This window comes from Nyctibius grandis, chromosome 6, assembly GCF_013368605.1.
Source record: "Nyctibius grandis isolate bNycGra1 chromosome 6, bNycGra1.pri, whole genome shotgun sequence".
NCBI classification, from domain to species: domain Eukaryota; kingdom Metazoa; phylum Chordata; class Aves; order Nyctibiiformes; family Nyctibiidae; genus Nyctibius; species Nyctibius grandis.
Window position 1 is genome coordinate 37574575 of NC_090663.1, and position 24150 is coordinate 37598724.

Sequence of the window (24150 nt, forward strand, 5' to 3'; positions counted from 1 at the left end):
TGAATCAGCATCCTGGAAGATGTGCCTGAAAAATTCCTCAAAGCAAAAAGTAAACAAAATACTTTCTAATCAGTTACTAGTTGCATGGTTTGAAGAGCTGCAACCACCTTGTCCCCTTAGTGTTATCCAAGCAGCAGCCAAGCACCACACATATCTGGGTGCCAGTCATTGCAGTCGTATGGGCTGTCCAGGCCCAACCTTATTTTGGATCCACAGTATAGACAAAAATTGCTATGAGCCACTTCCAGTGTGCTATAGATAAGCTTAGATCAGTCTGTCTGCAGGTAACCAGCACAAACGGTGTAATACAAGCATTTTAATCGTAAACTAGACAAATTATGCATGTATACATCGTGTTGCACAAAGTGTTGGTTATTTTTTTCTTACAGAGTTTTTAAGTATCCTAGCTATAATGCTTAAGAGTACAGGATTTTTTTTCCTTAGTGATTTTTTTTGTTGTTGTTCAAAATATAAGAATACTCAGAGATTAAACAAGCATTCAGAGATGTTACAGAACTTTTCCCACCTTCTGAGCCAGAATTATGTAATTTTCTTTTCAAGATACTCTGATCAGATTTCTGAGTTCAGTTCATATGAAACAAGAAGAGCAAACCAAATACCATGACTATATCTGCTTTGCTTTAAGGGGTTTTAAGGTTGCATTAGAGGTTGTAAGAGACACAATGAAGAAGAGAAAGAAAATAGTCAATGTTTTAAAATAAACCAAGAATGGTCCCAGAGCAATGAATGGCACAAGAAGCAATATTTCAAAAGGGAGACAGAAAAAGAAATGCCAACAGAAACACACTTAGCACAGAAAGAAAAAGCAAAGACTAAACTTGACAAGGCTGAAAATAAATTTGACAGCCTTAGACAGGAAATGTAAGATGACCTCTGCTACACTGACTTGAGTAAGCAGTGGTAGACAGATGGCCAAAAGAAAAAAAAAATGGGTATTTTCAAGTATAAAATATTCCTGGGACTCTATAGACAGTGTTGCTGATTACGAATGAGGTCTGAAGAGTCAAACTAGATGTTGCAATGTAAAAAATGCAAAACATTATCTTCATAAAACAATCTAAAATGTCTTAACATAGTCTGAACACAAAAATATCTGTCACTCAGTAGAAGATATCCAACCATAATAACTGAAATTCAGAGAAAACAAAAAGTAATAGAGACATAATTAAAATCCCTGCTCACCCTTGGTATAATGTGAAGAGGATATATTTGAAAGACAGTGGAAATTTTATCATATATTATAACTCTTTCTGCAATTGAATTAATGCAGAAAAATCACACAGTAGTATTAGAAGTCATTATATATTCATTTTTAATTTAAAAATATTGATTCTGAATAAAGCAGACTAATTGCTGGCAATTTACAGTGGAGGGGAGAGGCGTGACTCCTGAAGCTCTGTCCTAGGTGTCCTCAGCTATGTGGTACATGAACAGTTTTGTCTAATCTCCCCATAAAATCTCCTTATGCCCAGCCTTGCAATGATGTCGCCGGGCATTTTTCTTAAGCAGCACTATGGGGGGTATTTTCTTTTGTAACTGCAGGTATACTCAAGTGTTTCTTCTGTGCATGTCTCCCTGCTACACCAGTAACAAACACATCACCAAGTCTGTTTGGATTTGAGAGACATTTGGTGACAGAGGCTTCCATGTTCCTCAGGTTGTCAGCATATAGATCAGCTTCAAGATAAATGGGGGTACAAACGTTATCACATTGCTTGGAGGTCTGCAAACTTCAAATAAATTTGAAATCATGACTTCTGTTTTCTCCCATCTACCAAGAATTGCAAAGGGCTTTTTGTGCTGGAGAAATATTTGGCTTACAGCTTTCATTTATTAATTAGAAATCTACAAAAATAAGAGGATAATTTTTAACATTTGGTTTGCTGAATTTTCCTCTATAGTAGTGAGCCCTCACATTTAATAATTCATTATACTCTGCTCATTCAGAGTCTATGGATGGTGTGACATTATATTTGAGGTTTTTTCCTCAAGAGTGACTTGCATTACTAAAAATGTTCAAAAGGAAAAAAAAGATCAATTAATATTTCATCTTGCATGTGGTGCTTGTTCTTTTCTCAAGAAGGACTGCAGAAGTTGCATACTGTGCGAGTATTTTAAACTTAATGAAACCTCAACAGCATATCAGAAATAATTCTGCTTTTTCTTTGATAAAAACACATGAGAATTTGGTTTGGATCCCTATTAAAAAAAAAATGAAGTACTTTTCATCACTAGACAATAACTGACTTTTTAAGTCAAGCTCCCTTAGATTTACTTGTAAGGCAACTTTACATTCATATGTATCAAATGTATCATCAGTTTAAGCTCTTGGCCACTATATCACAGTTCCCTTGTTTTATTTGTTCAGTTCTGAATGAAAACTACTTTCAGTATGCTTTCCATCAAAAAAGCTGTTTGTGGTAATCTAAATAAACATTCAGTTGTATTTTACATTATAATTCTAAAACTATACATTAATCATAGTTTAAATGACAATGGCTAACTATAGTTTTCTGATTGTGAGTGCTGAGATTGTGAGCGCTGTGCAAATCCATACCCTGCAGATGACTATAAGCAAATAATGTCTTCAGATGTCAAACTGCTGACGGGTCCTGGACAACCTTCTTCACAGCCCTACGAGATGGTATGTTTCAGTTCCTATTAAAAAAAGGACTCCATCAAGTACATTAAAGCACCTGGATAGGGATTATTAGAACATAATAATGGTAAAATGGTAGATGACCCATACTTTTCCCATAGCTGATGAGGTAATAGAAAAGGAACCGCAGAGGTACACATACATGCTTGCACCAGCAAATGGTGTGGGTAAGAGCTAGTGCTAATTTGAACATAAACAGAAATGAGAAGTGTGGATAAATACCAGTCATGGAGCCTATTCCAAAAAATAATTAATTTAACGGAGAAAATCCTACAGTTTGCTGCGGATTTGACATCTAATTCTGGTGGTAAGTTGTATGGTGGTATGATATAACCATTCTGACTGAAATGACCAAAACCAATGTTTCTGCCTCATTTTTCTTCCCAGGGGGATGCGGACGACAGGAGAATGGAGGATGGGAGGGGAAAGGGAGGAGGCAGCTACAAATTCAGCTCCATGTCTGGAGCATCAAAGCATAAAAAACGTTCTGTATTGATGTGGACATAACATTTTCATTTTGAGAGGAAAAATATCAGCAATACAGGTCAAAAACAGAATGACATGCATCTGTAAGTCATATTGGATTTTGCTAGTGTTAATTATGAATATGTGTCTTGTATGTAAGTTCAGAACTAAAAATAAAAATCATATTTTGCTGTCTGGCAAACTCTTGAGCTTCTTAGAGAAAAGGCTGTGGGGTTTGGCAGAGGGCTGTCCCTATAATTCTTATCAGAAAATAAATAGCCATGTTTCTTAGGTCCAAGAAGTCTCTCCAAAACTCTATTTGTTACACATTTTACATATTGATAAACATATCTGCATTACAAAAGAAATATTCTTGTAATTATTTCAGCGTTTCTTTTTATTTGTACTATCCGAGGCCAGAATTTCCGAGTAAACATACTTGTGCTTTGAATTCACAGATTAGAGTCTCGGTAATGCTCATTTTGATTCTCTGTTGCTGTTAATGTGTTTGAAATGGCTTCTGCTCTACAGAGGAGCTTTCATACAGATAAAAAGCCCAGAGAAATTTGCAAGTAAGTTATTTCAGCTGTAACAATCTCCCACTCAGCTGTCATTCTCACTCTCTTATATTTTTGTTAGCAAACCGAAACCAAAATACATCCAATGTTAGCAATTTCTCAAAACATATTGCTGTTTCATAATGGCATCTGAGCATAAAAGTTGAATGCTGTAACCAATGGTATGATGGCATGGTGAAACACCCAACCTGTCTGTGACTCACAGTTCTGATGGTCCCATTTCTATATGTCAAGAGCTATGGGCAGTCACCGTCTGTTACACATTTTCATTTAAGAGAAAAAAATCTTTTCCTTGTATCCCATAAACTAGATGTTCAAAGCACAAAACTTTGTTTTAAGGTCTACTGTCAGACTGGGATATATCAGATGCTTTTGTCTGGCAAGAAAATTTAAAACAAAACAAAACGAAAGAATGACCTGTTAAACCCAATTATTGTTATCTAGTACAAACCATCACTCTTCAGGGCATGAGCCAATCAAGTCACTTTGAATAAGAATAAATGTTCGCTACTGGGTTTCTGTTTCCTTCATCTAAAAATCCAGATCCTGCTTTTTACTGGAGACAGTGTATCAAATGGAGACATCCCATGTGAAATACCTGTCTCCTGAGCAAACCTGACTGATGAGGTAGTCAAAATTCATGTGTTTGCTTCATACTAAATTCTTTCCAGCTTAGTTAAGGCAATGAATTCTAAAGTGTAATTAACTTGTGTATTTATTTTTTTTAAATTGTCACTTTTTTACTGGATTGAACTTTTCTTGTACTTTTTTACTAGAATAAACAGGATACTAGGGTCACTTGATTTATTTCCTTTATATCATCCATACCTTTGTAACAATCCAGATCTAAATTAGAAAACCACAGCTGCGTATTACTTTTTACCTATTATATCAATGAAACTACTGAAAAATCACGTTTGACAGCCCATGTTAATTCTGTTCTCTGTGATATTGCCTGGAAGAGTTAGTGCACCTTATCTCCTTGTTCCCACTGGGCCACATGTACCTAAATCAATTCTCTTTTGATCTGCTTCAGAAGAGAAATTGAACACTCCTAGATTAAATAATAAAAAGCATTACATAAACATATAAATAAAAATTAATGAATATATTTATTTATATATATCTGTATGTAGGCATGCCTCAAAACATACGTTGCATGAAGATACATGGAAACTTAGGAATCTTTTCATAAGAATAACGATTTGCTTATTCTTGAAAGTCAATTAATACATTATTTTTTAAAATCACAGTGAATAAGTAAATGGTGCATACTTTAAAATTACCTCCATATTCAGAATTTTGAGTTACAACTGCAGTGCTACCTACAATGTACAATAACTCCTCCCATAGCATTTGAAAGGCAAAAAACTATAGAAATGTACAAATAAAATGGAAAGTTGAGCTCTAATAACAAAATTGACTACCTAACAACATTTTTCAGGCAGATGCACAACTAACTAAACCACCTTATCTGCCAGCTGTGGGAAATGTTCAGCAATTAAGGCCTATGCTGATTATGTGTGAGAAAATGGACTGCTTTACACAAACACAGAGAGCTCTTACACATATGCATATGCTGCTCTCCGTAATTTTCCACTGAGGAAAACGAGCTATTGAAAAAATCCATTTTGTAGTGGATATTTCCAACTCAAAATGGGGGGTTTGTCTTAAGAATTTGATTGCCTCCATTAACACCATCAGAAACAGTCTCCAGTTTGTCAGGGTTTTATTTACTTTGCACACCTCTGAATGGATCAGAATATGACTTTTACTTCAAACATCTAAGTGGCTCTTCAATGAGTCATTCTGCAAGTGACTTCTTCCTTCAGCCTCCCTAGGATAACTGAGGCCTATGTTCCAGGGGAGAAATATAAAGGAATAGTCAGCTGCGTTTCCCATCATGATGTTGACTTTCATTGCACTTCGATGCAAAGGTCTCAGTCAGTGATTACAGCTCTGTTTTACTGAGCATTCACCTAGTATAATACACTAAAATGTAGTTCCTCTCATTTTCTCATAAGACGTTAGTCCTTTTTTTTCATTACAAAGCTATCTAGTATTCAGTTGCCTTTTTAGCATTCAATGCAAAAATAAAGGGAAAAAAAATAACACAGTGCTACCAAGGACTGAAGTGTCTCCATCTGCTCAGGAAATAGTGGATGTACTCTGTTTTCATTATTTGCCTTGCAAGACATAAGCTCCCTTGTTCATTCATCAGGATTAAAGGCTATTTATCTCTTTTTTGCATTATCTGTCTCTTACTGCATAAAAATATTTCTTTGAATATAGAATGAAATTTTCTCTTTGTGGTTAGACCCATGCAATTATATATATTCAACATCTAAATTCTTGGTCTCATGCTCATTTCAAATTCCCCAGAAAACAGGATAAACCTCTGTAGCGTTAATATCTGTTATCCACCTTAAAAAAAAAGTTGTCATTGATTACATTCATCCAAGCACTGACTGCAAATTGTAGCAAGCTTTATCTTTAAAAAAAACACCACAAAAGAGGTTTAAAGAAATAGTATTTTCTCTTGCAATCTTTTACAAAGTATCCTACTATTTCCTAAATAACCATTTACAAACACCCCTCTCCCCTATCTTTCTCTCTTCTCTTCACGCGTTTTATATTTGTCTCTTCCTCTTCTCAGTCCTTTCTCTTTTCCTTTGTCTTCTACTCTTTTGGGATAACTTTTGCTGATCAGATTTTGCCCAGATTTAAACTTTGGGTGGCCTTGACACTTTTTAGTGAGGATACAGAGCATAAGTATCACAGTTTCACAAAACCTGCAGGGAACATCCTGCGCTGCAAAGTGACTTGCACTGAATAAAATCGAGCTGCTGGGGAAGAGGAGTGGGGTGCAAAAATAGCTGTCCTTTTTCTTCCTGCAGCAAAGGTTAGTTTCTTAGATTCTGCTCTGAAGATCAGCATGCAATATCTCCTTATGTCCTTTGGTCTAGATGCAGCAAACATTTAGATAACTGTTTAACCTTAAGCACACAGTTATTTGACAGAGTGCTTACTTAAATTGATTCCTCACTGTCCTACTCTTGCATAAATATTCTTAATTATTTGAGATGAATTAAAAAGTGCACGTTATCAGTGCTGGCTGAGATTACGTGTACTTACATTTTTGGGAACTGCCATTTCTTACCACAATTAATTTAATGGAAAATTACAAAATGAAAAAACTTGTCATTTTATATTGCAGCCTATGAATTATTAAAATTTAATTACAGTTGCTTTAGGTTTTTTAATCATTCAAGTTACCACTTATAGTCTGAAGTGTTACATACATTTTGAATATTTCATCTATTGATGGTTCAAATTAGCGCTAAGCCAAAGACTTCCCTAGCACTTTATGAATTTTAGAGCATTCATAACAGGCATGACCTAGAGGGCTAAATTTGTCATTGTTAAATCCTTCATGCATTGTGCATATAACTGAAAAAACAGCATGATGCTTCTTCACGGGGGAGCTTTCAGACAATTCTCATGTAGGGAAAAGAGGCAGTATCATAAAATTTTCCATTATTTTTCTCTCTGATGCAGGGACAGAAAAAAGTCCTGGCTAGAAAGTGATGCATTCTGCCAACTTTTGTCAGAATTGGATTATATACTGAATATGCTTTGATCTTCACAGGAAAATGTCACCTTTGCTTTCCTCCCCAATATCCAGCAAATAGCACTCTGGCCACCCAGGGATCAAACCAAGAAGCTTATTTTTCCAGGAAAGTCAACTAAAGCTGGGTTTAGACCATGCAAGGCTTAAAAATAGTTAGATAAAACAAGAATTTCAAAACCTCAAGCTTAAGGTTCCTCTTTATCCTGGCTTTGTGTCAGTTTTATGTACTACAGCCTGTCCATCTTTGTTGCAAACTCTTCCATTTCCTTTGATCCTCGCCTCTCTCTACCCAGCTGGAATTTAGAGCACCGCTTGACCTGGTGTTAAAGAGAGAGAGCAGCAACAGAGAGCACTCTGTTTCCCCAGGTAACATCCTGAGTCAAAATCCTGGCTCCATAAGAAGGCAGGATTTCACCTCTAGCATGACTATGTTCTCCCTTGTCACAGAAGAAATTCTGTAAATGTTAATGGTTCAATATTTTCAAGTCAATGACCCCCATAGCTTAAGTACTTCCTAATACTTAAAACTGTGAACACACGTACTTCCTTTACAATCTTTTGTGTAATATTATTTCCAGTCAGTGACCAGCAATCCAGACACATCCAATATGCAATTTTGCAATATTTAAAATACATTTTATTAACCCTGCATAGTAGCACAAAGGTGTCCTCAAAGGTTAGGATTCTCTCCTCTCTGTTACAAAGAAGACAGAGAAGTAATAAGGAAAAAAAATAGAGCAGAAAGCTGCTGAATCCAGAGCCTTTGGGAGGAGGTGAGAAGGAGCATTTAATGCAACAAGGAAAAGTTCAGAGATCTTTGTGCTGTAAGCTATGTTGTTCATAAAGGTCTAAGCTACACTCGCTTTGAAACTCAACTGTGCGGTCAGTCCTGAAAGCAACTAGACTGAAAAGTGTGAGGTTAGTCCGGGCAATTTTACATTTCCTAGGCTGAGTGGCTGAGAGTCTTAGAATCTGCTTTTCCTAAAATCTCCAGGCCATGGTTCCTCAAGACTGCTAAAGTAAAAGTTGTGGGATTCACCTTCTCCTTCTTTCACGCTTTGCTGTGAGAAAAATGAAAGATGTAATACGACACAGAACTGGGAACTCCATCTAAAATCCAAGAAAGGAGTCAATGCAAGATTTTACATTCAACCTTCCTCCACAAAAAAAGTCTCTACTGTGAAACTAGTATTTAAAGCCCTGCTCTGCTGATTCACAAAAATGGAGCAGTTCATTATCCAAACTACTTCAGTTGCGTGAGAAAATGTGTTACTTGCTCAGTCCCAACACAAACAGTCCAAGCAGCAGCCACTTTGCATCCCTGATACAGCAGCTGAGACAGACTGAGCCCAACTGAATAAGATAGTAGCTCCTCTGGTCTTAACACTTCAGCTGTGCCTGTGAGGTATGAAATAAATCTGAAGGTGTTTCACCAGGCTGTGAACAGAAACAGCACTTTCGGGATTAACAGGACACTGGATTTTTTTCCACAAAGCTAGTAGAAATTCTTATTACAAAATGAAATGCCTTCTTTCTGCCCAAATATTAACTGAAGACTTCACAAATTACAAAACTTTATATAATACTGAATGCACAGTTCCCAGGGAACTGAAATTGGTCATAAAATAGATTTGAAGAAGATGACACAGTTTAAGGTGAATGCATCTATAACCATTATATAGTTGTGAAAAATAACACTGTGTTTCTTTCACTTCAGGAAAACATTGAAAAAAAATTCTTCCAGTCTGTAAGAACAAGGTTTCCTCAGTTTTGTTAGAAGAAATCATAAATTCTACAGATTTAGGAGCTTAAATGACTGTAGAAATGCTTAAAACTTTATTAAAACTGAACTAAAAAGCAACCAGGAACACCACAAGCCAGAAAGACAATAAGACAGAAAGAATTCTTCCCCTAAACTCCTCCCCTGCTTATATTCAATATCTCTCTAAGCTCCATTCACTAGAATAGGACACTTGCACACAAGCCAGTTGGGGATAATTACATAACACAAGACGTGAGTGCAGTGTTATCATCTACTCAAACTCAGAGATAAGAACAGAAAAAGCATAGCAGGTCAGGCCACAGGCAAGAACCTTAATAAGGTTTTCTAACTCCTCCCTGCAATGCCTTATTTATATCATGTAGCATATGCTTAAGGTGACAGAGACAGCCCTACTCTGGCCGTGTTCAATGATGTGGGAACCCTTCCAAGAAGGTCAGACCTCTGCTCCTCCCTGTTCTGTGAAATGTCAGCAGCTTCCCTCAGTGACTTATCCTTTTGGATCCAACTGGCTTTTTTCCATAATTGGTTAAAAATGGACAGCATGAAAATGAAACATATTTGATTTAGCAAAGAAACTTGCTAAATTTGCACTGAAGTTTGACCTGAATATTCTTTTAAGTTTGGTTCATCTGCCAAGGGATAAAACCAATTATTCATACAGCTTTACTCAAAGCAGTTCTGCTGTCACCATAATATGTGATTAACTTTCCAAAAATAAAAAATGAAGTATTTTTTCCCTCCGTTTCAAAGACCTGACATAACCCCCACATTTCATGAGAAACATCCATGTCTTTGATTCCTTAGTAATTCCCAGGATAAGAAGATACATGTTTTACACAGTGACTAAGTACTACAAATAACAGAGTTTCAGCCCAGTGAAGCAACGGAACAGCCAGTTGCCAGAACAACAATCTTCAGACAATAGTCACCCCACCTCTGACCTCTCAGATCTCAGTTCCCTACTTACATGATCCCAAACTCACCCAAACCCCCCTGCTACCTTTTTTTTTTTTCCCACCTCTGTCTTGTTTTCATCTCATCACTATCCCCCAATGCTGCACAAAACACAGCCTCCATCATGAAGATGGGACTGCACAACCAGAGCAGGATCGTGAACTAGAGACGCAGAACCAGACCTCTACAGATGTTTACCAGAAGTTTTAAAGAAAATGTAGGAGCAACAATGTCTAGCTAAATAGCATGGACTAGAAGGAAAACTCTATTTTATGCCCATCACATTTTATTTCACTTCTACTAACCCACCCCCTTCTCTCTTGATCCGAAGTTCCTCCTCCTACCTTAAATTGTGCATATGTTTAACACAGTTTGGTTATGACCAGGACACTTGGTCCTACTTAGCTTGGTATTTGGTCTCTCTGTGTCAGATTTGACAAAGGGCTTATGTACCTGAAAGTCTGTCCAGATTTTTCAGGTACATCTATTCGTTCAACAATGTCTATCACATTATCTTACAATTCTCACTTCTTTTACATTATCCCAACATTGTGTGCAACATCTAAACAAGTGACAGACAGGAACCAAAAACTTCTTTCTGCCTCCCACTGGCCTAGGGAGAGAAACTTCTCATCTCTTCTCCTTCACACTCTTTGCTTCATAGTGACCAGCTGCAACAAGCAAGAGAGAGCATTTCACCCATTACATGTTTAGGACGTTCCGCACAGAAATAAGACACATGATTATGAACACCTTCTGACTAGGAGGACATGGATCCCATCTCCTGATTTCCAAATGGATGTCTGGTCACAAGATTGTTACCCATCACTGCCACTACAAGAAGATGCAGCAAGCCCAGTTTGTGACCAGGGAATTTCTAATGGGAATTTGTCTCCACAGGCAGGCTCTTTAAGTGTGAATTTTTCACAGTTCTTTGATATAAGTTCCTCATGCACATGTAAGTCTTGGTGCATGTGTCTAGACTTGTTAAACCTAAGTCTTGCAGAGGGTCCCTCAGCTTCAATCAGGACAGAGGGGCTTGTAAAGCACTTCATTCTTGTTTGTCCAGGTGTAAGTAACAGGAAATCAGTTCGATCTGTCCCTGTGTATGTGCATTTGGGCATTATTCTTGTATGTGCAAAGTCCCACTTTCTGAGCTTCTCAGTGCGATTGTTTTCCTGTAAAGCATTTTACTGGGCGCTCAGAATTTTAATTAATCATCATCTCTCTTTGCAACTCATCAACCTCTTTCACAAAAACACCAGTGATGTTTTTTATTGTGCTAAGTAGTAGGAAAGGATGTTTCTCAGTGAACAATTACAAAATACATCTTTCCTACACCTGTTATACTTTCAAGAAACTATTTATTGATCAGGGCAATCAAAGTGGATTAATTAAGAGGTTTAGATTACTAACACTTAACTGAAACACTCAGTTCCAGCCACAGGAATTAAATCCAACTGAATTTGAGACTGCAGAATTGGGGCCTGATTTGTCAGGATTGTTTATATAAATTATAATCTTAATTATAGCCAAAAAGCTGTCTATTAATAAGTGCACATGATGTGTCCCACCACAACTGTGATCTACTGTTGGCAGTTCTCACAGCCTGAATCACAGGCGTCTCAGTATTTGGTGTTCCTCTGAAAGCTGGAGTCCTAGTGTGAGAATTGCTTCCATAAAAACAATGCACAAGTACTGCCTAGCATTTAGCATTACCAGGTAAACACACAAACATGAACATAAAAAAGATTGAAAATTAACCAAATTCAAAATGAAGAAAACAGTAGTATTTGATTTTAAAACTGACCTCAGTATTTTGGTGTTTTTTTCTCCTTGTGCTAAGAAATGAAAGAACCATTTGCCCTATTTTCAGCCTGGCCAAATATGCCATTCTGTAGGATTATGAAAAAAGAACAGCATTTTAAGTGGTAGCCTTGAAAATCGTGCTTATCCAAGCTTAAATTTTCTCCCCCAGGCTCTAATAGTCAAGGACTTCCTACATCCCCAAGAGTATCTTCAGGAAATTTGGCACTTTCAAGCTAAAACAGACTCCAGAAACATCAAAGAAATCGAGGAAGGCTCAAAAAAGGCAGTTCTTCACATATTTGATCCCTATCATTGCCAATTAAGATTTGATCAAGAAACAAACGAACAACTCCAATATTTTAAATTTGTAACTGTCTGTTTCTTCCGCTGTCAAAGAAAGACACCCAGGAACCGAACAAGAGAGAGACAGTAAAAAGGAAAGAAAGTCTGTGTCTTCCTGTATGTATAGGTAAATAGATAGTGGGTGAATACAAGTACCTTTCTAAGTAAACATACTTAATTGTAATATATGATCCCACATTTGGAAAAAAAATGTGAATTCATTAGAGGAAGGACAGCTTTTTGTGATGTGTTGCTGGGGAAGATTCAAATAGACTAATTGCACGATCCCTGTAATTCTCAGGGGAATTTGTAGGGGAATAGATATCTAAGTAGTGAGAATTAAATTATCGCACTAAGAATTGCCATCTGAGTTCCTCTCTCACGTGATCAGAAAGACTTCAGAAAAAAAGCACTCTGCTTAACTCATGGTTAACAGATGCAAGACCTCTGACTTCATTTACAGAAACAAACACTCACATGAGCGAAAACAAAAACAAAACCCATATCCATCCAGGACCTCTTTTTCAGTGTTTCTTACAGCTGCTGTTTGTCCACGGGTCTTACGTGATGGAAAGAACAACAGACAACACACTCGTATTCCATTGCTTGGTCTGAAAAACACTGGTTTAGGATTTTATGTATCTTTTGGTACATGTAGATTTATATAAAGATAACAAAGCAAACCAAATACATCCTTTGGAATCACTTTGATTTCCAGTCCTGGCGTCCAACAGTGTTTGTATTATCATTCTCTTCTTATCGTGTTGATGCTAAAGAAGGGAAGGTAACTCAGTGCTTGTGCTGCTGGGTCCTGTGAGCCTGTACAAATGTCACCAGGATGTCAGATACGCTGCAAGCCACAGGATTGTGCAAAGAAGGAGGGGAAATCAGGAGAGAGGTGCCAGTATTTTATCCAGTGTTCATGTGATTATATCTGCAGTTCTTCTGGGAGAGAAGTTACTCAAAAGGATTTTCTTATTTAGCACTACAGCAGTGGAGCTTTCTTAAAAAATAAAACGCTCTTTGGAGAACTGAGAAAATATCGTGACTTTTTGACAAAAAACACATTTTTTTAAAAAAATGATGAACTAATTTCCAAAGCTGAAATGCGCAGACAGAACTGGTTGGCTTCTGGGGAGGATGAAGGGGGTAAAAGAGACAGAGATGGGGATAGGTGATGTTAAGAGTATGGCCCTGATGAAAAAGGCGGGGGCGGGGGGCGAGGGGGACAAGTGCTTTCACTGAGAAAACTAGATAGCTGTAAGATGTAGCATAACTTGAAGTTACAACTTGCATCGTATGTCACATGGCTGTTGCTACATTTACTCAAGTATTTACATGCTGTGAAAAGTAATAAGGATGCCTAAAAGCTTCAAAAAGCCTTTGAAAAAACCTCAAAAAGTAAACAGGCATAAATAAGCCATCCAAAATTGGTAGGTATTTAAAAATCAGTCTGGTATTAATGTATAATGTATATAAGAAAGATCCCTAGATTCAAACAGTTTAAAGACCAATCATTTGTGCTTCAGATCTTTTTACTGAGGTGGTTGTTTCCAAGGCATCTATCAAAGGAAAATAGTTTTAAACAAGACATTACAGCAGTGGTAAAAATGCTATTCAAAATGTAGTTTTTAAGAAGATAGAATGAGAACATCTGTGTGATAAGTTTTTCCAGACTAAGCCACTGTTCCAATGAAGTTTAAAAAGCAATCACGTAATAACTCATGTAGTCTTGTAACCAAATAAACCTTCAGGATTTCTTTCTAATACTATCATAAATGTTACATTTCTGAATTTTATTATTAATTATCTTTAAGCATGCTTAGTGAAATGAGTTCACCAAAAACCCCTCAAAAATATACATGTTTCACAATCTTATGTTCTAAAATTAATTACAGTGCTGCTAAATCTCATTATATTATCACAAGTCTCATAATTATTTCTTTGTTTTTTTCTCTTCAGTGCACAAACTTCTTTAGGCATAAGAATAGGTAAAGGATAAGCCTGTAAAGTAAATATTATGTCAGAGTCAAGGGACCCACAAGCACTTCCAAGCTCCCACATTCGGGAAGCACAGCCCAGGTTCAGCCTGTGTCAGGGTGAGGCCTGAGGACCAACCATTCCCCTCCTACACACTCAAGACCTGGTCCTAGTCTCAAGATCAAGGACTCTCTGTCTTACTCAATGTTTCTTCATGCTGTTGAAGATGAGATAGTCTTTGCACACGCATCATTACTTTTAATGAAGCATTAAATCTCAGAAAAGTTTTTAACAGCATCCCACCCACAAAGAAAAATCTCTGAAGTAAGGTTTTCAGAGAAGATGGCTGTCCTAGGTCAGATATATAAAATACCTTGGGCAGATGTGGAGACTTTGAGCTAATACCCATTACATAAAAGTTATACCGTATCTAGTGAAGTTTTTACTCTAACACAGACTTTTAAAGCTTGCTTTAGAGTACTATTAAGTTATCCTGGTGAAATAGAGCTAGTTCCTCTGTAGTCAGGTACATGGCCATTGATATAAATTTCTTTATTTCCAAAGGCAAGTTAGGCTATCAAGAATAGAAGATATAAAAAAAATGTGTATCCAAGGACATATGCTATATTACCCAGGAACAGATTTAATTCATGCCTCTCTGAATTCTTCAAAATGTTTCGTGCACTTAAATGTACTGTAACAGCTAACAAATGCTCATTCAACTAAAGGAACATCCAGCGTCCTCAGCCAACACAGACAAAGTCAGATGAAAGACAGAAGCTCTGCTGAATAAGTAATGATGGAAGTTCATGAACTGAGAAAGACAACTGATAAAACCACTGAGGAATGAAGAGGGATACTTACCAAGCGCTGCTCCTGGTTACTTGTGTAGGCAGTTGGGAAGGTTCTGCTTTGTAGGCATGCCCATACGGTGCAATTTAGCACCACGAGTAAGCACCCAAGCTCTGAACAAGCACCAAAACAAAACAGAAAGAGCAAGAACTCTGTTGCATTAAGACTATGCAGAATCCAGACTAATTAATGGCACCACTGGGACATGCCAGCCCACACAGACCTGGCTCAGAGATCATTTACAGGAACACAGCCCGCAGCCCTCTCCTGTGATACAGCAGAGCTTTTACAAATCCTTCTGATGACACCACTTTGCAGCCCTGAAGGCACAGCATAGAGAAGATACAGGCTGATATCCTGCAGAGAGAAGCTCTGGCCTCACTAAAGGGAGAGGTGAAAGACCCACTGACTTGAAGAGGTGCAGAGAAAAGGACTCAGCACACGATCCAATGTGAATCAAGCATAAGCAGTTTATTACTAAAAAAAAGCCCCTTTTTATAACATATTTGCTTCCGTACATGCAGCCAGGCACTGTCCATGCAAAACCCGATTGGTCGCTGTGGGGATCTGTCCCCTTCCTTTTGAGCATTGTCTCAGAAATCATAAACCACGTGCTTGGGCGACATCTTATGGCGGCTGCCTGGAATGCCTGAGCCCGGCAACGTAAGATGGCGCAATAAGCTAGGCGCCCGCCCTTCACCCACCTCCGGATGTGTGTCTCCGGTGACAGCCTGGCAAGGGGCCAACCCTACGGCGCAGGAACCGGACATGTCCCACCTTCAGACCTGTGATTGGTGCGAACTCTTGACTGACGGTTCCCAGTCACGTGACTCTGCCGAAAAACTCTATAAAAGAGGTTGGATCGCTCGAACACGCGGGACCCCACCGCCATCTTCCAAGTAGGAAGGAAGCATTTCCCGCGGGACGCCGCTGGATCTCAGGGTGGTGAATATTTTTTTTTCTCTTTCAACTGTTTTCTCTGTTTCTTTCTTTCTTTTACCTCTCTCTCTCTCTCTCTTTTCCTTGAATATTGAGTTGCCTCATTGTTGGACCATAAAGTCAGAGCCAAGTTTGTTGATACCGTGCCTCGGTTGTGCTTTGTCCGAACTCAAGGATCACGAATCTTTAATATTTCGGGTCAGGATCTTTTGGAGGTTCCTTTACCTACAGGCAGGTTAAGCATACCGGGTGTTCGCATTGAACCAGGCACGCCGCACGTGGGCTGCACTGGAATTACTAATTAGGCGGGTCTCTCTCTTGGAAGAGGGATTGTCTGCATTTTATTTCTAGATTTGCTCCTTTTTTACTAATTAGGTGGGTCTCTCTCTCTCCCTCTCTCTCTCGGGGAGCAGGGGGGGCGGACAGGGACTGTCTGCATTTTATTTCTAGATTTGCTTTGGAGGCGGACCTTAAATCCGGAACCCGACAGTCGCCCCGCTTCTGCCACACGCTGTCCACGCCCCCCCTTCAGCCTCCCATTGGTCAGGCCTTTCACCATCCCCCTGCGCTGTAACGTGATCCTGCAAGTGCCAAGTCCAGCACTGTTCACACTGATGTTTACTGTCAAGTATGCAGAGGCTCAGTGGGAAGCACACAGGAGATTGGTCTGTGACCTTGCAGGTGCTAAGTCTGGCAGAGGCTCTGTGGGAAGCACACAGGAGATAGGCCTGTGGCCTTGCTTGGAGAGCTTATTGACTTCAGCTCTTGATTCTTTCCGTTAGCTGCAACAATATCCCCCAACAAAGAGGGACAGAATTTCCTTTTCCTTGTAGTGAGTCCCAAGCTGTTCAACTCAGCATCAGCTACTTCTACTGTCATAAGACTTTACCTCTGAGTTCACGCCGGCTGGAAATTTTTGCTTAATGAGTACGGATCATCTTGGCCATGTCTGAAACTCTCTGACCCTCGGGGTTGAGAGGCCATGACATCCATTACATTTTTGCCACATCTCAAGGCTGTTATTCAGACAAGAAAGAAAAGGAAAATTCTTCAGAAGAAACTGAAGTAAAAGGCAGATGAGGAGAATGTAATTGTTGTCCTGGTTGAAATATAGCTGGGACAGTTCCAGTTGGCATCTGTATACTTCAAAAAAGTGCCAGAGTAACCACAAATGGTGGTGCTCCTTATTGTGCTTCCTTGAACTTTGAACATCCATCAGCAAAGTATAATTTGTACCACTACTCTTCCATTTTCTCTCTGTATTATGTATTTATATATATCACCTTATAGTGCTGATGGACAGAATCAGGCCTTTGTATTCTCTCTCTTTTTAAAGTATTGGTTTTTCTCATGCTTATGGAATAGTTAAAAGTCCAAAAGTCAGCAGTACTTCATTTTCTCCTCTTGCTTGCCATATTTTATGTTTGCGTGCTTCAACTGCCAAAGTATATTTAGCTCTCCCAGTCTATCCCTGTTCTTTTTTTCATCAGCAATTTTTTTGTGTAAGCTCTTTCAGCAATCTTCCCTTGAGCTGTAAATTTTAATCTTTTCTACAGTTTAAAATTGCACTGGAAGGGCCAGTCTTTCTATGTGAACTGCTTAGCACCAGCACATCCAGCTAGTTTCTTCTAGCTTCTTCATTGATGTCAAAAAGGTCTGTTGACCTCTCATTTCATCTTTAAAAAACAATTATTCCAGCAGATACTTATTTAATCCTCTCACACAAAGATTTTTGCTACACTGTTTACTTTCTCTGTAAAATCATATGGTGGGAGGAAAGCAACTTAATCTTTCTGATATAAAGAACATTTCTGACAACACAAAAAATGGTCTTTGAGGTGAGGGTGCTGGTGCCAGGAGATAAAGTGATGATAAATAAAAGTGTAGAAGATTGAAATGTTATTTAGTGTGGTTATCTAGGCTTGTATTCTTACAACTGCATGCAATATAGAGTGAAGGAGGAGTTTATCAGAGACCACAATGGCTTAAGATTCCTATTTACCAAATAAAAACTACGTAGTCAAAGCTGAAACCTGACAGACACACTAGGAATCCAACTTTCCACACACGTCACCCAAGTGCGGGTTTTTTTTTTTTCCTTTTGCCAGAAGTCAGCTATCAATAGCATCACTGTCGGTGCCTTCCACGCCTCGGGTGAGAGCTGGTCTCAAGCAGGCTGTGAGATAATCCACAAGCAAGAGGCTAACCCCCATCAATGGGTAGCTGCTTTATGGTACAGCATTCAGAAGTGTTTGGTATTTATAAACGCCATGTTGTGATTGAAAATTCAGGATTTCTTCTTAACCCTTAGAGGGCTCATATGTATGACAGATGTGCTCACTGGAGACTTACGGACCAGAAAAATAAACATTCGAGTAATAATGGAAATTTGCCAAGGTGGATTTACAAAAAAGATTTGGATGGCATTTTCGAAATGTCAAATATTTCCTACACTAGAATGCACGCAGTCAGATGCTCTTTTTTTTTTTTAAGGAGTGGGAGGGTCAAATCCATCCAATTGCTTCAACCAAAAAAACTAGAGTAAAATAGACAAAATTTAAAATAAAAAATATTCATATTTATGAATAAAAAATCCCAGTTTCTTTTTACTTAGAGTCTTTGTACAAGTAAATCTGAATTTAATCATGAGAAATGAATGAATGCCATAAAAATTTTCAAAAATAATTAATTTAGTCAAAAAATACGATGAAGTTTTTTCAATTGTTTGATTTGTCCAGTGGCCTGAAAAATTAAAACTTGATAAAATAAAACTGAGCTCAAATGTTAAGAGAACCAACTTCATATCAAATGAATACTTTGTTAATATACTTAATGAAAATGTCATAATCATCTTCATTAGAAGTGTTTGCAGACTAAAAATAAAGAACATACGAAAATTCATTTTGTTTTATGGTTGTTTACTTTCTGCCTTACTAGTGTAACTGCAGAACATAACAGCAAAAGCTCTCACAATGCTGTATCTAGAGGAGTTATCAGGTACACTAATTTGACCAACATCTCTCTGGGTACTTAGTCTTTACTTAGAGATTTTTTTTCTTCGTACTTTTCATATGCCTGTAAATTTAATAGGTAGTCTCTCAAAGCAAAATTGGTCCATAGCAGTTATAAACCTGTCTGGACTGTGCATTCATTCCACAAATCACCATAACCCCTTTTGCTGTGTCTACCATGCTTAGAAAAGCCTTTGATTCATGGGAAACATTTCATACACTAAACATTAATAAATGGAAAATGGAATGATCTCAACCAGTCAAAAATGTCTGTTGACTGTACACTACAAAGAAGATGCATAAACAACACTGAAAAAAAACAACAGACCTATTTACAAAACTGATCATAGCATCTGAAACACAAGTCCACTATCCATCTCAGTATTATATCTCAGTAAAGTACCAGCAGCTGATTTTAATATTGATAGTTTACAGTACCTGTTTCAAAAAAAAAAAATTATACGGACAAGTTATTTTATTTTCTGAAAAAGAAACCAACACATGCATATGAAAAACTTGTTCTTTATCCTCTGCATTCATTTGTCACTTCCCTCTCATCTACATAGAAATAATTCGTTTCACTATAGAATAACCTATTTTATGATGGTCTAGAAAATATACTTGTTTGTTTTGTTCTTGCAATCTATCTTAAGGAAATATAATTGCACCTCTATTTGAAACATCATTTTTACCTCATCAAAAGCCCTTCACTACCCATCCAGCTGGCCTTAAAATATTTTGCAGTGCTGTAACTAGAGATGAACAAAACAGAAATCAAAGTGATAAGTGTTAGTGAAGTGAGCTCTGCTCATGGAGTACCCAAGTCAGGTCCAGATCTAAATTTCTTCAGATATGGGGGAATGTCCCCCATATGAAGTCAAGTCCAACAGTTAAGCTTAGTCCATTCATAATGACTGGTTATCCTGCAACACTTACTACTACCAAGAAATTACGTTCTTAATGGCATACTAAATCCTTTGCATTAAGTTCATAGAGTATAATCTAGATTTTTGGTTTAATAAATCAAATGGCATGTATTAGATGTGTAGATGGTCATCACAGTGTTGTAAGTGTGCCTGTAAAACACCACAATTAGTCTCTCCATCAATCAAAGCACAGAAAGAGCAGCGGAAAACATTGCTATAATTTCCTAATGATAAAACATTATTATTATTATTTACTTTGGAGACTTCCACCAGTCAGGCCCGAGCAAAGAAGTGTAGAGAGGCATCATAAGTGATAATCCTGAAGCAAAGAAAGAATAAGCGACATGCTCCAAATAATCAGCTCTTTCAAATCCCAGTTTTAATTGCAAGATTACCCTACCCATCTGTTTTTCAAGTGTGCTTCTCTCAGGGTAATTTTATCTACATCTGTAGGTCTGGATAGTGTTGATACAGAAAGTTCACCTCTGGAATGGAGAAGTAACATCAAGTCCTGGCATATCATCTGTGGCCTGTCTACCGAGGGAGCTCTCAGGTTTGGGGTATTTCAGCAGTGTGCAGTGACCTTTGAGGAACCAACGTCAATGACTTAAATCATTTACAAAAGTCCATGTTATAGATGAAGCGGAAAGCAAGGAGTTCAGGTCAGATTTTGCTGAATTTAAGTTCTGGTGGAACATTTGACCTACATTTTTAGTTCAGGAGATTTACCCTTCATCTTGTCTGAAGGTTTATATGGTATTGTCAGTGCCACACGTGTGACAGCTGTGAGTCAGATCTCTGAAAATAATGAAAAAAGCTTTAATATCAGGAGGATTTTTGTTCAGAAAAACTGCTTACAGATCCTAATGGTAGCTTGTAAGCCTCTAGGATGGACACAGATCATGTTTTTCAGCTTTTTTCCCTGCAAAACAAGAGACAGAAATGTACTTTCTCTGTATAAAGGTGACCTTCCTACCCAGTCTTACGAATGTAGTAGCTGCAGCTTTAAAAGAAATACCAAATACAGAACATTCTGCAGAAAATTTAAAAATAATCAATACCAACAAGGACAAAATCTTTTTATGTTGATATCAACTGTATTTATGAAGACACTATGAGTTATTTATTTTACCAATGTTTTTTCATTAGGTAGCACCTGGAGGTAACTGAGATGAGTTTCCATTGCATCATGCAGAGTAATATGAGTTCAGAAGCAACAGAAAGAGTCGTGAAAGGAGTGATTTTCTTGTTTTTCAGTCAATGGCTGACAATATTCCAAACTGCAGTGCTGCTACCACCTTAGGATGGTTTTCTATTTTTATCTTGCATGCCGCCATAACCCAAGGTAAATCTCCATTTACTTTATGTCACACTGCAAAAATCTTGTGGGCAAAAGAGAATGCACCACACATGAAACATTCAAAATTTATTCCTAGTCCAGCTAATCCACATTGCCTAATTAACACAGAAAAGCTTCATTAATAATACAGGAAAAATTGCTATAGAAAGAAAATAGCCTTTCCTGCTACGTACCTCTTATCTGGTGTGTGCTTACTCTTCCCATATCCCCTTGGGTCCTAAGGTCAACGGTTTTCAGGCTTCCTTGAGAGGATCTCAGGGGGAGGGAGGGATGTTGGGGGTGTTGTGTGTACAGCAAGCATCAGCATCCTCAGTCCTTCACTGGGAGGAGTATGATGCTCATGATGGAGATCCCAATAATCCACTTCAAGTTATCTTTTTATGCTTTTTATCACAGTCGTCTTCTTTCTCATTGCTTCCCAGCTGAAGTTTGAAAGATGCCCCCCCAGCCCTGTTACCCCAGGGGCCTGTTGTTTGTCACATGCTGTTTCCCTGGGGCTCTTGAGCCTTTATCACATACAGTTTCAATCTCTCCGGCTAAAACAGGTCAGGCAGCAATCACTGACCACTGCACAACTGTTAAAACAAGCTACAAGCAGCTCAGGCCGAGGCACAGACAAGTGCTGGGTCCCTGCACTGATAGGTCAGTGCAAAGCCTGGTGCTTTCTCCTGGTAATTGCAAAAATCCCGTTTACCAGGCTGGCACAATTAACTCATGACTTTATATTAGTCATGTTCAGGCCTATTTTATCTTCTCATTTTTCTTGATTCCTTTCACTTTATTATGATTTTAAATGGACTTGAGCTTTCTAAACAAACAAAACTGCAGGGAAGGAAAATAAGTCCGTAACAAAGAATTCTGCTGTTTGTGGGAGAGTAAAAGGACTGAACCAGCTAAAGAATGGGTAAGAAACAAACAAACAAATATTCTTCTGATGATATTTCAAGTTTGAAAAGCCACATGTATTATAGAAAAAACCCACATCCATGATTTTGTGTTGCTGTTGTTGATCACAGGCAGCAGCTGAAAGGAAGATAGTCCAGTCCAACTCCCCTGAGCAAGGTAGGGCCAGTTACACCCCAGTGCAACCTAGCCCTAAATACTTCCAGTGATGGAAGTGCCACAATATCCTCGACTGTCCCCTACCCACTAATTTGCTTTGTCTACCCCAGAGAGTTTTTCTCAGCATTCTTCTTACTGTAACTTAAGGCCATTTGTTCTTCTTTAATCCACAAATATCTCTAAATATTTGGTTTGTTTACCTCATCAGTTCACTGATGCACTCAAAGAACTTCTCTCTCCTCCTGCCCGACTGGTGTAAGCTTTACTAAGATCAACGACCGCTTTGAGACTACAGAGTTGTAATAGAACAGCAAGATGTTATTTACCCTTCTGCTTCTCAAGAACCTGTAGTACCTGGGAGATCATTGAGCATGGTCCCTTTTGGTTGTGTCCAGAGCAAATGCTGGGGACTAACAATTCAGATTTTCATCTCTGCCCAATCCTGAGCAATTTCCCCATTTCAGACAATCTCACTATAGCATTTTCCAGACAAGAAAACCTGACAGAGAAATTCTTAACAGCTAGTCATATTTTTGCTGGTAAGAACCAGTCATATATTATTAAAGTACAGCCTAAATTTGCTTTAAGATTATAATGTGCAGTAGTGTGTGAGGGCCAGGCTCATGCATAGCTCCACAAGCTGAGGTTTTCCCCAGCTCCCCAATTCAGGGCCAAACAACCACACTGTGCCCAAGCTGTCCTCCAGCCAAGCCACCCCAGAGTCAGCAGATGTGCTCGTGGCTTTGTCAGTGCCTTTCAATGATTTTGATACATATTTATTAAAATGTGAAGTACCACAGGCTTCCATAGGCAGGGAGCTGTGGGGAAACAGCACTTACTTATCTTGAATTTGTGAGCCTTCATGTTCTACTGTCTCTTAATGTCCCTGTGCTGTGCAGAAAAGTAGAGCTAAACACATCCACTGTCTTTGAACTCTCCAAGTTCTGCAAATGAACATGCTAATTTAAGTATTTACTATTGTTTATCACCTATAGGAATGAATATGTCATTTTGAGATTTAGTAATCATACTTAACTCTTATCAAAGCTATACAAGAACAAGTTCCTTTTCTCACCATAGCTATTAAACACAAGAGAAATTAAAGCAAAAGTGCCACCTAGTGACAAAACCGCTGAAAGTTATTTTAGAATACATGAAAACACTTTTTTTTCCCTCCTGTAATTTTAGCCAAACATGCAGTGAATGTTAAAGAAATCAGAGGCTTACTGAGTGCCATACAAACCCTTCTGCGGATAAGCAGAATACCTTTACTGGAAAGAAATATACCACCTCTTTATTCCATTTCTTTGTTATGTTTACAGTTATTTCAGTGCTCTCACCAGCCCATTCTGCCCATCTTAAAGTTCTGAAGACTAAAGTTTTGGATTCTGTGGACTCATCCAATATGAACCGCATAAATTTTTTATTAACTGTTTATTAACTGTTCACTACAGTTCTTCCAAAAACAGAGTTCAGAAAAGTAGCTGCATTCAGTGATCACCCACGAGTTTACCCCTTCAAAAGTCATCTGCCAAAACAGCCAAATCCCAGGAAGCCCAGAAGAGAGAAGCAGCTCTAAAGAGGACATACCTTTGTCTTTCCCCTTTCTACACCTTCCTCCTGTCCCCCATGGGATGTCACTGCTCCTCCCTCCTCCCCCAGTCACATTGGGTCATCTGTTGAATACGTCTTGTTCCCTACTCAGTGTATTGGGCACAAGTTCAAACCTAAAATACTCATGCTTAGAGTTCTTAAATGGTGAACGACACACAGGACAA

The 24150-nt window shown here is 38.3% G+C and overlaps 1 protein-coding gene across 1 annotated transcript in view; it reads right to left on the reverse strand.

Annotated features, from left to right (window-relative positions):
* Window positions 1-24150, reverse strand: part of LOC137665279 (coagulation factor XI-like) — a 69319-nt gene that overhangs the window by 20104 nt on the left and 25065 nt on the right. The gene's annotated exons all lie outside the window — the stretch shown is intronic.